Source organism: Leucopleurus acutus, assembly GCF_964270905.1.
Source record: "Leucopleurus acutus genome assembly, chromosome: 1".
Lineage (NCBI taxonomy): Eukaryota > Metazoa > Chordata > Mammalia > Artiodactyla > Delphinidae > Leucopleurus > Leucopleurus acutus.
Window position 1 is genome coordinate 148723363 of NC_139142.1, and position 10445 is coordinate 148733807.

General features: G+C 54.5%; 2 long non-coding RNA genes across 3 annotated transcripts; both read left to right on the plus strand.

Annotated features, from left to right (window-relative positions):
* Nucleotides 1-243: 243 nt before the first annotated feature.
* Nucleotides 244-1879, plus strand: LOC309961026. Its single transcript, XR_014326159.1, has 3 exons — nt 244-472; nt 1391-1532; nt 1714-1879. It is a non-coding gene; the product is annotated as an uncharacterized lncRNA (long non-coding RNA).
* A 201-nt stretch (nt 1880-2080) lies between these two features.
* LOC309959006 lies at nt 2081-4606 on the plus strand. 2 transcript variants are annotated; one of them, XR_014326064.1, is made up of 4 exons: nt 2081-2316; nt 2397-2504; nt 3423-3563; nt 3745-4606. It is a non-coding gene; the product is annotated as an uncharacterized lncRNA (long non-coding RNA). The 2 variants fall into 2 exon arrangements; XR_014326063.1 differs by having other exon boundaries at nt 2081-2504.
* The last annotated feature ends 5839 nt before the right edge of the window (nt 4607-10445 follow it).

The window sequence follows — 10445 nt, forward strand, 5'->3', positions numbered from 1 at the left end:
TGTGTTCTGCTGCGTCCCAGCACGTGCTTGGATCGATGATGACACCCTTGTATGCATTCCTTGGAAAATCTGAACAAAATGAGTGAGAACACTCTACCGTCTCCTCATCGAGTCTGAGGTCCAGCACGTTTCCTCTCTCGGGCATACGGACAGTGAGGAGCGAGGTAGGTAACCTGCATAGATTTGTGATCCCATTGCCGGAGGAATGACGCCCAAAGGGTGTCTTGCAGGATGTAGAGAAGATAGACATGCTGAGGCGTCTGTGCCGCTCTCCTTGAGGATAGGTGAGTTATGCGAACATGCCCTTTGGCCACTTTGTTCCCTTGTTTGGGAATGTGCAAAGCGAAAAGTTTTTCTCCCACAGGGCATGATGCGTCCGGCCTGTGAGGCACGCAGGACTTTCGAAGAGCCAGAGATTTACCTGGAGCGGTGTGTTGGCGGAACAGCGACGCGTGCACTGTTGCGATGCCGGGTGCGCTGCCGCAGACAGGCACTGTGCCCTTTGAAGCTTCCAGGTCCCCTTGGGTGGCAGAGGTCTTCCGTTGGCAGTCTGTCTGTGGTTTTCGAGGGCAGTCCCTTTGATCTCTGTGAGGTTCTCGGTAGTGTCGCTGTGGCAGAGGAGAAGTGCCAGGATCCGTGGAGTAGGGTGAGTGTCACCAAAGCGGACATGCTTGCGATCTGTCATCGCAGGTGTACAGTGTCGCCCTGTTTGCACGATGTCTGTGGCTTCCTATAGGGTCGAGTTGCCCCGTGGGCAGGAGGAGGCCACGGAGGACGAGGCTGGCAAAGATTTGTGCATTTCCTCAGGGTTCAGGGCCGCCAACCCTGCTGGGTGGGTGCCGGCGAAACATGGCAGGGATGGTAGCCTAGTTTCGGCTGTGGGGTCTGAACTTGGGTCCTGGTTGCTGAAGCCCATCACTTCCTGTGGTGGGCATTCCTATGGGCCCACAGAAAGTGATTTGGCCTAGTTGGTGAGAATAGGCACATAGGCCAAATTTCGTTACCCCTCGAGTGGTGCCGGGCTGCATCTTGCCTGTAGCCTGCCGCAGGTCAGGGTCGGCCCGACCAGTGGAGGTCGTCTTGCCTCCGGGAGTGCTGGAAGTGGCCCCAAGCGCACATCAGATGTGCTACTAGCTGGCAGGTTCTCCGGGTTCACGTATATGTCACACCCACGGCCGGGAGGCAAGTGTGGTTAGCTCATTGTGCTTTGGTCAGAAGGCTTGGTTGTAGAAGAGCGGGAATAAGTGGCCTCCTTCAACAGCCTCCGCGTTTCAGAGTTCGTATTCAGCCTCTTGAAGCTTGAAGGGGTCTTTCTCCATTCGTGGGGGCGGTGTCCAAAGGCAGCGTGCTGTGTATTAACTGTGGCTTTTACGATTCGGTGTCTCTGCAGAGGGCCTCAGGGACCCACAGAGACCAAGATGCAGATTCAGAGGAACACAAAGAAGCCCAGAAGCGCGTCCTCGTGCGCAGTTACGGTCACCCACGCGCTCACGCGTGAACACACACATAGACCCTCTCACATACCGGCCAACGTACGTGCCTAACTTTCTGCAGTCGTGCTGTCAGACAAACATTGAGTCCTCAGTAAGGGTAGAGGTCCTTGGGAAGGAAGCAGGGTCCGGCCTCAAGCCCAGGTAAACATTCGCATGAATCACGTTCTCTGAGGACTCCGGTCCAATTTTGAAGCCTGCGTGATTTATGTCCACTTGTCAGGTGCAGTTGCTGGGCAGGGGTGGCCGTCAGGAAAGGCTAGAAGACTTTCGCATTGTGTGATGACTGGAGGTGCTCAGGAGAACTGGAAAAGTGAGGTGGGGGCATGATGGTAAGCATGGTCCCGTATGACTCAGGAAGGTAGGCGTTCACCCACCCTAAGATGTGCCACTGGATATTAGGTTTTCCTCAGACGGGCCCAGTGGCTTCAAGAGTAGATTGACTGTTGCTGTTGCAGAGTGGCCTGAGGGCTGTGGATTCCCCAGGGTTTTGGAGTACTACGAGGTCATGGCTCCTCTGCAGACCCGCATGCATGCCCGGATGTGTTCTGCTGTGTCCCAGCACGTGCTTGGATCGATGATGACACCCTTGTATGCATTCCTTGGAAAATCTGAACAAAATGAGTGAGAACACTCTACCGTCTCCTCATCGAGTCTGAGGTCCAGCACGTTTCCTCTCTCGGGCGTCCGGACAGTGAGGAGCGAGGTAGGTAACCTGCGTAGATTTGTGATCCCATTGCCGGAGGAATGACGCCCAAAGGGTGTCTTGCAGGACGCAGAGAAGATAGACATGCTGAGGCGTCTGTGCCGCTCTCCTTGAGGATAGGTGAGTTATGCGAACATGCCCTTTGGCCACTTTGTTCCCTTGTTTGGGAATGTGCAAAGCGAAAAGTTTTTCTCCCACAGGGCATGATGCGTCCGGCCCGTGAGTCACGCAGGACTTTCGAAGAGCCAGAGATTTACCTGGAGCGGTGTGTTGGCGGAACAGCGACGCGGGCACTGTTGCGATGCCGGGTGCGCTGCCGCAGACAGGCACTGTGCTCTTTGAAGCTTCCAGGTCCCCTTGGGTGGCAGAGATCTTCCGTTGGCAGTCTGTCTGTGGTTTTCGAGGGCAGTCCCTTTGATCTCTGTGAGGTTCTCGGTAGTGTCGTTGTGGCAGTGGAGAAGTGCCAGGATCCGTGGGGTAGGGTGAGTGTCACCGAAGCGGACATGCTTGCGATCTGTCATCGCAGGTGTACAGTGTCGCCCTGTTTGCACGATGCCTGTGGCTTCCTATAGGTTCGAGTTGCCCCGTGGGCAGGAGGAGGCCACGGAGGACGAGGCTGGCAAAGATTTGTGCATTTCCTCAGGGTTCAGGGCTGCCAACCCTGCTGGGTGGGTGCCGGCGAAACATGGCAGGGATGGTAGCCTAGTTTCGGCTGTGGGGTCTGAACTTGGGTCCTGGTTGCTGAAGCCTATCACTTCCTGTGGTGGGTATTCCTATGGGCCCACAGAAAGTGATTTGTCCTAGTTGGCGAGAATAGGCACATAGGCCAAATTTCGTTACCCCTCGAGTGGTGCCGGGCTGCATCTTGCCTGTAGCCTGCCGCAGGTCAGGGTCGGCCCGACCAGCGGAGGTCGTCTTGCCTCCGGGAGTGCTGGAAGTGGCCCCAAGCGCACATCAGATGTGCTACTAGCTGGCAGGCTCTCCGGGTCCACGTATATGTCACACCCACGGCCGGGAGGCAAGTCTGGTTCGCTCATTGTGCTTTGGTCAGAAGGCTTGGTTGTGGGAGAGCGGGAATCCGTGGCCTCCTTCAACAGCCTCCGCGTTTCAGAGTTCGCATTCAGCCTCTTGAAGCTTGAAGGGGTCTTTCTCCATTCGGGGGGGCGGTGTCCAAAGGCAGCGTGCTGTGTATTAACTGTGGCCTTTACGATTCGGTGTCTCTGCAGAGGGCCTCAGGGACCCACGGAGACCAAGATGCAGATTCAGAAGAACACAAAGAAGCCCAGAAGCGCGTCCTCGTGCGCAGTTACGGTCACCCACGCGCTCACGCGTGAAACACACATAGACCCTCTCACATACCGGCCAACGTACGTGCCTAACTTTCTGCAGTCGTGCTGTCAGACAAACATTGAGTCCTCAGTAAGGGTAGAGGTCCTTGGGAAGGAAGCAGGGTCCGGGCTCAAGCCCAGGTAAACATTCGCATGAATCACGTTCCCTGAGGACTCTGGTCCAATTCTGAAGCCTCCGTGATTTATGTCCACTTGTCAGGTGCAGTTGCTGGGCAGGGGTGGCCGTCAGGAAAGGCAAGAAGACTTTCGCATTGTGTGATGACTGGAGGTGCTCAGGAGAACTGGAAAAGTGAGGTGGGGGCATGTTGGTAAGCATGGTCCCAGATGACTCAGGAAGGTAGGCGTTCACCCACCCTAAGATGTGCCACTGGATATTAGGTTTTCCTCAGACGGGCCCAGTGGCTTCAAGAGTAGATTGACTGTTGCTCTTGCAGAGTGGCCTGAGGGCTGTGGATTCCCCAGGGTTTTGGAGTACTACGAGGTCATGGCTCCTCTGCAGACCCGCATGCATGCCCGGATGTGTTCTGCTGCGTCCCAGCACGTGCTTGGATCGATGATGACACCCTTGTATGCATTCCTTGGAAAATCTGAACAAAATGAGTGAGAACACTCTACCGTCTCCTCATCGAGTCTGAGGTCCAGCACGTTTCCTCTCTCGGGCGTACGGACAGTGAGGAGCGAGGTAGGTAACCTGCGTAGATTTGTGATCCCATTGCCGGAGGAATGACGCCCAAAGGGTGTCTTGCAGGACGTAGAGAAGATAGACATGCTGAGGCGTCTGTGCCGCTCTCCTTGAGGATAGGTGAGTTATGCGAACATGCCCTTTGGCCACTTTGTTCCCTTGTTTGGGAATGTGCAAAGCGAAAAGTTTTTCTCCCACAGGGCATGATGCGTCCGGCCCGTGAGTCACGCAGGACTTTCGAAGAGCCAGAGATTTACCTGGAGCGGTGTGTTGGCGGAACAGCGACGCGTGCACTGTTGCGATGCCGGGTGCGCTGCCGCAGACAGGCACTGTGCCCTTTGAAGCTTCCAGGTCCCCTTGGGTGGCAGAGGTCTTCCGTTGGCAGTCTGTCTGTGGTTCTCGAGGGCAGTGCCTTTGATCTCTGTGAGGTTCTCGGTAGTGTCACTGTGGCAGTGGAGAAGTGCCAGGATCCGTGGTGTGGGATCGGCGTCATTAAAGCAGACATGTATGCACTGTGTGTTCCTTGGAGTACAATGACCCCCTGTTTACAAGGTGTCTGCGACTTCATGTAAGGGCGAGTCACTCTGCAGGCAGGAGGAGGTCACTTAGGACGAGGTTGTCAAGCATTTTATCGTTTCCTCTGGTTCAGGGCCGTGAAAGCTGCCGGATGTGCGCTGACAAGATGTGCTTGGGAAGATGGCCTAGGTTCCCCCGTGGGGTTCAAACCTTGGTCGTGGTTGGTACAATACACCACTTCCCGTGATGGACATTCCCACGGGTCCTCAGAAAGTGATTTGGTCTAGTTGGCGAGAATTGGCATTTGGACTGTGTTTCGTTAGCCCTTTGAGTGATGCTAAGCTGCCGTTGCCTGTAGCCAGCTGCAGGTTGGTGTTTACCTGCCCATTGGAGACTCCCTTGCTTCTGGAAGCACTGGTTGTGGCCCCAAGTCCACATTAGGTGTGGACTATTAGCTGGCAGGATCTCCATGTCCACATACATGTGACATCCATTGCCAGGAGGCAGGTCTTTTCCAGTCCTTGTGCTTTGGTCAGAAGCGTGGCTATGGGAGAGCGGGAGTCTGTGGCCTATTGCAACAGCTCCTGTCGGTCAAAGTTCGCATGCGGCCTCCTGCAGCTGACAGGGGTCTTTCTCATTTCTGTTGGGGATCCAACCAGGCTGTTGTGTATAAACTCTGGTGTTTACTGTTGGAAGCCTCTGCAGAGGGCCACAGGGACACACAGAGAGCAAGATGCGTATTCAGGGGCACACACAGTAACCCACAAGCGCGTCCTCGTGCGCAGACGAAGTCACGAATACACACATACAGCGTCTCACACACTGGTCAGTGTACGTGTCTAACTTCCTGCAGACATGCTGTGAGACACAAATCAATACTCGGTAAGGGATAGAGGTCCTTGGGAAGCAGGTTCAGAGCTGAAGCCCAAGTAAATATTTACATGGATCATGTTCTCTGAGGACCCCGGTCCACTTCTGAAGCCTCAGTGATTTGAGTCCACTCCTCAGGTGCAGTTGCTCGGCAAGGCTGGCTGGCGGCAAAACAAGAAGACTTTCATATGGTCTGATGACTGGATGTGCCAAGGACAACTGGAAAAAGTGAGGTGGGCGCATGTTGCCGAGCGTGGTCCTGGATAACTCAGGATGGTAGGCATTCACTCACACTAAGATGTGCCATTGGACATTAGGTTTTCCTCAGATGGGCCCAATGGCTGCAAGAGTGGATTGATTTTTGCTTTTGCTGAGTGGCCTGAAGACTGTGGATTCCCCAAGCTGTTGCAGTACACCAGGGTCATGACTCCTCTGCAGAGTACTGCGGCCTGTCCAGTTACATTCTGCAGCTTCCCAGCATGTGTTTGGATCGATGATGACACCCTTGTATGCATTCCTTGGAAAATCTGAACAAAATGAGTGAGAACACTCTACCATCTCTTCATAGAATCTGAGGTCCAATGCATTTCCTGTCTCGGGGGTAGGGCACCATTAGGAGTGAGGGCCATCGTCCCCTCGTGATATGCATGCAAACACCATCCAGGGCTCCAGCATTGGAGGAGCTCCTGTTTGAGGGTGGACCATGTCTGCACATAAGCTGGGTCATCTGTGAATCCCATGTCCCTGCTGAAAGGCCGTTGAAGGAATGCGAGGTGGCAGTCTCACCTGCTGGTCTTCAGAGTCAAACTGTGTGCTGGTGTAGGCCCAGTGAGCTTGCAGCTTGGGAGGTGTGTTTTGGACAGGATCACGCTTTGTGCATGACGCTTCGGAGGATGCTTCTGGAATCCAAAATGAGTAAGCTTCCCTTGTTGGAGCCTGGAGCCTCCGGCCAGGCCTGTGGCTCTCCCTGTTGTTGTGTTTCACACAGTGAAGTTCTTGAGTGCCTGGTAGCCTGGAGCAGGGGGTTGGTTTGGGCTGGTGATTGGCGTCGGCGGAAGGGGCCTGATGGATCAGGCCTCGGTGTTGCCACTGTCAGCTCCTCTACTCCAATTCCCGACACAGTGTTGACGTCAAGTTGGTCATCATGGTGTGGAGTGAGGACCGAGTGCTGTATATAAGCCTGCGTGGTGGCTGATGGACAGGACATAACAGTAAGGGATGATGAGGAGAGGTCCTGTGTGATGTTGTGGCATGGGCTGTCATCATTGGGTTGCGGGCACTGGCCTCGGCTTACCAAGGATGTGTCATGTTCATGATGGGCTGGCATCAGCTGCGTATGGAGGGGATGGCTTTGCCCGCTCATGTGGATGCCGTCAGGTCGGTAATCTGCAGGAGTTGTGATCTCGTTGCTGGAGGAATGATGATGAAAGGGTGTCCTGTGGGATATAGAGAAGATAGACATGCTGAGGCATCAGTGCCGGTCTCCTTGGAGGAAGGTGTGTTATGCGAACATGCCCTTTGGCCACTTTGTTCCCTCGTATGAGAATGTGCAAAGCGAAAGTGTTTCTCCCAGAGGGCATGATGCGGCCGGTGCATGTGGCTTGCAAGCCTTTCAAAGAGACGGAGGTATTTCTGGAGCAGTTCATTGGTGGGGCAGAGATGGGGGCACAGGTGCTATGTCAGGTGCGCTGCCGCAGACAGGCACTGTGCCCTTTGAAGCTTCCAGGTCCCCTCGCATGGCAGAGGTCTTCCGTTGGAAGTCTGTCTGTGGTTCTTGGGGACAGTGCCTTTGATCTCTGTGAGGTTCTCGGTAGTGTCGCTGTGGCAGTGGAGAAGTGCCAGGATCCGTGGGGTAGGGTTAGTGTCATCAAAGCAGACATGCTTGCGTTCTGTAATCCCTGGTGTAGAGTGTCCCCGTGTTTGCATGATGTCTGTTGCTTCCAGTAGTTTCAGGTTGCCCTGTGGGCAGGAAGAGGTCACATAGGACGTGGCTGTCAAGCATTTGAGTGATTCCTCCAGGTTCATGGACGCGAAACCTGCCGGCTGGGTACTGGCAAGTCATGGCCGGGAAGGGGGTCTAGTTTCCGCTGTGCTGTTTGAACGTGGATTATGGTTGCTGAAGCCCACCACTTCCTGTGGTGGGTATTCCCAGGGGTCCACGAAAAGTGATTTGTGCCAGTTGGTGAGAATTGGCAGTTGGACCGAGTTTCGTTAGCCCCTTGAGAAGTGCCAGGCTGCTTTTGACCTGCAGCCAGCTGTAGATCGGTGTCCACCCGACCATAGGAGGTTCCCTTGCTTCTGGAATTTCTGGGAGGGGCCCCAAGTGCACATCAGATGTGCTACTAGCTGGCAGGTTCTTCAGGTCCACGTACATGTGGCACCCACGGCCGGGAGGCAAGGCTGGTTAGGTCTTTGTGCTTTGACCAGAATGCTTGGCTGTGGGAGAGTGGTAGTCCATGGCCTATTTCAAGAGCCCCTGTGGCTCAAAGTTTGAATTCAGCCTCTTGGAGCTGATAGGGGTCTTTCTTCATTCAGTGGCGGGGGGGGGGGTCCAAAGCCAAGGCACTGTGTATAAACTGTGGCTTTTAGTGTTCAAAGTCTCTGCAGAGGACCACAGGGACACACGGAGACCAAAATGTGGATTCAGAGGCACAAAAAATAGTCCACAAGTGCGTCCTCGTGCGCAGTGCCAGTCACACATGTGCCCATGCGTGAACACACACATACACCCTCTCACCCACCAGCCAACATACCTGCCTAACTTGCTGCAGTCGTGCTGTCAGACACACATTGAGATCTCGGTAAGGGTAGAGCAGGGTCGAGGCTCCAGCCCAGGTAGAATTTCGGATGAATCATGGTCTCTGAGGACCCCGGTCCAATTCTGAAGCCTGCGTGATTTATGTCTACTTCTAAGGTGCAGTTGCTGGGCAAGGCTGGCCATCAGCAAAGACAAGAAGACTTTCGGATTGCCTGATGACTGAATATGCTAAGGAGAACTGTAAATATTAGGCAGGCACATGTTGCTAAATGAGTCCGTGTATAACTCAGGTAGGTAGGCATTCACCCACCCAAGATATGCCTTTGGATATTAGGTTTTCCTTATTCGGGCCCAGTGGCTGCAAGAGTGGATTGACTTTCGCTCTTTTTGATTGGCCTCAGGGCTGTAGATTCGCCTGGGTTTGGAGTACTACGAGGTCATGGCTCCTCTGCAGACCCGCATGGCATGCCTGGTTGTGTTCTGCAGCATCCCAGCATGTGCTTGGATCGATGATGACACCCTTGTATGCATTCCTTGGAAAATCTGAACAAAATGAGTGAGAACACTACCATCTCCTAATCGAATCTGATGTCCAGCACATTTCCTCTCTCGGAGGTAGGGGACAGTGAGGAGTGAGCGCCAGCATCCCCTGCTGACATGCATGCAAACACCACCCAGGGCTCTAGCATTGGAGGGGCTCCTGTCTGAGGGTCGAACGTGTCTGTACATAAGCTGGGTCATCTTATCAATCCCAGGTCCCTGCTGAAAGGCCATTGAGTGAATGCAAAGGGACAGTCTCTCCTGCTGGTCTTCAGAGTCAGAGTGTGTGCTGGTGTATGCCCAGTGAGCTTGTAGTTTGGATAGGTGCGTTTTGGCCAAGATCACACTTTGTGCATGCCACATCAGGGGTTGATTCTGGAATCCAAAATGAGCAAGCTTCCCTGGTTGGAGCCTGGAGCCTCAGGCCAGGCCTGTGGGCTTCCCTGTTGTTGCGTTTGCACGGTGCAGTTCTTGAGTGCCTGGTGGGGCTGGAGCAGTGAGTGGGGATGGGCTGGAGTTGGGCATTGGCAGAAGGGGGCTGATGGAGTAGGCCTCTGAGCTACCCATTTCAGCTCCTCTGCTGAAGCTGCCGGAACACTTTTTGCGCTAAGTGGATCATTGTGGAGTAGGGTAAGGATCAAGTACTGCATTTAAGCCTGCGTAGTGGCTGATGGCCTGGACAGGAAGGTAAGGGATGATGAGGACATGTCCTCTGTGATGTCGTGGGATGGGCTGTCATTATTGGGTTGCACACGCTGGCCACGGCTTCCCAAGGATGTGTCCTGTCCGTGATGGGTTGGCATCAGCTGCCTATGAAGGGGATGGCTTTGGCAGTTCATGTGGATGCGTTGAGGTAGGTAACCTGTGTACAGTTGTGATCCTGTTGCCAGAGGAATGACGCCCTCAGGGTGTCCTGTGGGACGTCGACAAGACCGATATGCTGAGGTTTCTGTGCCGGCCTCCTTGGGGGTAGGCGAGTTATGCGAACATGCCATTTGGCCGCTTTGTTCACTCGTTTGGGAATGTGCAAAGCGAAACTGTTTCTCCCGGAGAGCATAATGCAGCCAGCTCGTGTGGCATGCAGGCCTTTCAAAGAGCCAGAGGTTTATCCGGAGCAGTCCATTAACGGGGCAGCGATGGGGGCACTGTTGTGATGCCAGGTGCACTGCGGTGGACAGCCACTCTGCCCTTTGAAGCTTCCAGGTCCCCTCTTGTCGCAGAGGTCTTCTTTTGAAAATCTGTCTGTCCTCCTCAGCGACAGTGCCTTTGATCACTGTTAGTTCCTCGGTAGTGTCGCTGTGGCAGTGGAGAAGTGCCAGGATGCATGGGGTGGAGTGGGCATCATCAAAGCAAACATGCTTGTGGTCTGTCTTCCCTGGTGTTCAGTGTCCCCGTGTTCGCATGATGTCTGTGACTTCCAGTATGGTCGAATCGCCCTGCAGGCAGGAGGAGGGCACTTAGGCCGAGGCTGTCAAGGGTTTGAGCGTTTCCTCAGGAGTCTGGGCCTCAAACCCTGCTGGCTGGGAGCTGGCCA